Genomic DNA, 4,308 nt, shown 5'->3' on the forward strand with positions numbered 1-4,308 from the left:
CCAGCCGTTTTGCCTCGCAACTCTCCTCTGCCTCAGCCCTCCCTCTCCACCTCCATCCTCCAATCTGCAGACAGAGGGAAGGCAGAATGAGGCAGGCTCTGACGAATGGGGCGCCTGCAAAGATGTGTGTTGTGTGCGCACTTCACCCCTGCCCGTGTGTGTGTGTGTGTGTGTGTGTTAGAGAGAGAGAGAGAGAGACAAGAAGAGAGACACTTGCAGCAAAGTCAAGGGAGCTCAGCAATATGCGCATGGCTGATGTCCTGACAACCAAAACAAAGCTGTCTGTGTGAAATGGAGGTCAGGAGGGGAAGAAATGATTCCCCTGTTTGCACCATTTCCCCCTCGCTCTCTCTCTCTCTCTCTCAAACACACACACACACACACCCATACACACACACAGGTCGGATTGTTTGAGCTGCAGCACATTTTGACGTGCAAACCATGCTGCAGCTCATTGTTTTGCAGCCAGATGATCTATGACATGACAATGATTGATTGAATTAAAGGCCTAGCATTTCTTGAAGCAATGCCTATTGCCCGCCGCCTTTCGTGACAGAGTTTTAATTGAAGACGGGCGCCACAGCCACATCTTTGGGTCGACTCCAAATGTCCATCAGTTGTGCATCCGAAGATTACTGACAGACAGTGTTGACTGTAACAATTAACTCCAAAATGTTAAGCAAATATGTGACATGAGGTGTTGTGCTCTGAGTATGTGTTGAGGATGACTCTCAGGTACTACCACACCAGATTTCAGCTCAAAATACACAAAACTGTCTGCATTATGGCCCTTTCTGTGTTGGCTCACGTTGATCAGCTGTGGCAGTCATCTAGGATTGGGACAACTCCTAAATTTACTCAGTTGCAGATGAACGTTCAGTGATTACTTTCTGAGAGTTTCTCTAAAATCAATCCGGTGATTCATGAGATCTTCTGGCAAACAGGGTTGACGTCATCGTTTAAAATAGAACTTTTGGGAAAAGATCTTGCGCAATATGTGGAGCTCTGAGTAAGTTTTGGGGACGAGTTTCAGCTATAAAAAAAAAAAAACCCACTAATTCGGGCTCAATATCTGCAAACTTGTCTGAGTTAAAGCCACTTTGTGTTTGCTAAAGTCACTTAGCTGTGGGGGTCATCTTGAATGGGATTGACTTGGAAAGTTAATCAGTTACTGATGTCAACCCAATGATTACTTTCTGAGCATTTCATTCATATCCGTCCACTGGTTCACAAGATATTTTGCTAACGGCACAGACAAACATGCACACATACACACCAGCAGGCCTGGCTGCCAGTTCACTGAGGAGGAGAACAGCTGCTGGGCTTCTGGGCGAACTGTGAGACTTTCAGGGGGAGTGGTGCTCCCATAATCCCCAGGGAGGCGCAGGAGGGAGGGACAGGCTTCAGTGGGATACAAGCCACTTCCATTCACCTCCCCCCCTCCCTGCTCATGAGCACCGAGGAACAGCTGGACCGACTGCACACATGTATAAATGCAGAACAGAACGCGCTGCATGTGTGTTTTTCGGTTGTTCTGCGAAGGTAACAGCCCGCCCTCTTGTGAGAGAAAACATCGTTATTAAAACAACTTCCTGTAGATGATCGCGCTGTAAATTAAAGGCCTAGGAGTCCTTGAAGGAATGCATATCACCCGCAGAGTTTTAAACTGAGATAATCTTAGATTTAAAAACATAATGGGATGTTAGTTATTTTGATCAAACCCTGTGTTAAACCTTCTCGTGAGAGCTCACAAGTGCTGTGTGTTATGCTTTTAGAGTATGTGACGAGGATGACTCTACCACATTAGATTTTAGCTGAATATCTGTAAAATTGCCTTAGTTATAGCCATTGTTGTGTTGACAATTAATGAGCTATGGCAGCCCTCTTGAGTCAGAGTGACCCCCAAAAGTTAATCAGTTGTAGATGTACACCTAATGATTTCTCTCTGAAAGTTTCATTAAAATCCAACCCTTTGGTTTAGGAGCTAATGCGCTAACAAACAGTGTTGACGCTAACAGCCAATGTCAAAAATGTAACCAAAGATGTCTTTCAGTGTGTAGTTGTGAATTACTCTCAGCTACAACCATGCCAAGTTTCAGTTCAATATCTGTCAAATTAGCTGAGTTACAGTAATTTTTCTGTTTCCAATGACCAGTTGGCTGTGGCGACCATCTTGAATTGGATTAATTCTAAAAGTTAATCAGTTGTAGATTTATATGCAAGGATTAGATTCTGTGAGTTTCATTCAAATTTGTCCAGTGGTTCATCGGGTGTTTTGTTAACAGACAAACAAACATTCACACACAGAGAAAAGGGCCAAAAAAACATCATCACCTTTCCTCTTCAGCGGGTCATAAAACGTTTAACTGGAGAACTGATTTGAAAAAAACAAAAGAACCTCAGTGTGTGTGAAGTAAGTTTTTCCAGCCGGTGTCCCTGACAAAACCATGAGGGAGCGAACAAATGAGATGCAAATGTTGACTTCGTGTTCATCGGGACTTGTAAATGTTCTGGCTGCCAGAAACTTCTTGGTTTTTACATAAATCCTACGTCTACCTGACAGTTACTGAAGTTACGAGTTGTCTCAGAAGAAACATGATGTTTGGACAATCGTTGTTCCTAAAAGCTGCGAATAAGTTCAGCATTCATCCGACCCATGATTCCCTCTGCTGCCCTGAGCTCTGGGAATATTTATGATGTCTCTGCACATGAGAGCAACACAAACATTCATTAGTGCTCTTATCAATGAGAAGCCTCCAGTGTGCTGCACTGAGAATTGTTACCTCCCGGCCTGATAAAGCGCTTCTTATTAGCTGTGGAATTAATGAGCTTTAGGTTTTGGCTGAGCCTCACAGAGGGAGGGAGGTGGCAGGGAGTGTTCTCAACAATAACTTGTGACAAATGGAAAAAAAATAAACCATGGTAAACAAAAATATACACAACAAAGTTAGCAAGAGTCTCAACTTTTGCATTTTTGTATCCTCTATTTGTTAAATTTGATTTCTTCATAATAAAAGTCATATGAAAAACTAAATTTGTCACTTAGGAAATACAAAAACATTAGAAGGTTTTTAAATATTTACCTTCAAATCAAACTCGCAGATAAATAAATATCATCCTCAGAGGCCTCAGAAACTCGTAATGCTGCCTGTGGCTGAAAGAACTTGTCAAAGGTGATTTGCATAATAAAAATTGCAAATTTATTCGTATTGCACAATTCATTACATGTACGATTAAAGTGATTTTCTTTTAAAATCAAAAGAAAAGCAGTGCTAAACATGAGTAACTTTAAAAGTTATAAAGCAAACACAGATTTTTCTATCAACAAGGTATTTATTTAATGTAAATATCACACAGTAATAAATCCATGCAGAAATATGATGAAATGATTTAAGCACCGGAAAGTTCAATCTGTGTGTAACAACTGAGGTCATTTACTGTTGAATGAGCTGAATCGGAATAATTCTGAAAATAAAGATTGAAGTTTAACCTGCTGGGAAAATAAATAAATAAATAAATGCTTGAATCATTTCTGAACCGCCGGTTTGAAATGTCTGAATTATGAAATAATTCCCCTGGAGTCTCTGAAATCAGTTTTGTGAAAATGTGTACTACTTTTTTCTCAGCTGCCGCATTTGAGTGTTTTCTTTAGTTTTCCCCACATCTTGTATTTTAAATATTTAGTCTTTTTTAAGCAGTAGCTGTTAGTAGTTTGGTCACATGAACTCTGGACAGCGTTTCATTAATCTGGTTCAGACCTTTTCTACATTTGTCCTTCCACACATAAAACAAGAAATATTAAGTTCTCATCGCTGTAACAATCAACCAACATCTGGCACTTATAGGTAAGGTATGGTGGATACTGGAGATGAAACATGGATGACATACAGTGACTTACTGCATCTGTGTTAATAATTAGGTTGAACTCAATTCTGCTGTATTTGTAACAAACCAATAATATTCATAAAAGACTGGAAAGAAATATGTAGACAAGCACAACATATAATGCAACAATCATCTCTGGTTTGCTGTGAATCTTTAAACTGCTCTACTGGGATGAGTTTTTTTGGACTTAATCTGGATTTTATAAAATTAATCAATCAATCAAATTTTATTTGTATAGCACATTTCAGCAGCAAGGCATTTCAAGGTGCTTTACATAATTAAAAAAACAAAATAAAAACAGCATGTGACAATGAATAAACAGTAAGAAAGAATAAACAGTAAGAAAGAGACAAACATCAAAGACATCAAAACCCCGCACTCTAACCCTAATTTAGCCATAAGCAACTCTAAACAGGTGGGTTT

Source organism: Kryptolebias marmoratus, linkage group LG3 (genome assembly GCF_001649575.2).
Source record: "Kryptolebias marmoratus isolate JLee-2015 linkage group LG3, ASM164957v2, whole genome shotgun sequence".
Lineage (NCBI taxonomy): Eukaryota > Metazoa > Chordata > Actinopteri > Cyprinodontiformes > Rivulidae > Kryptolebias > Kryptolebias marmoratus.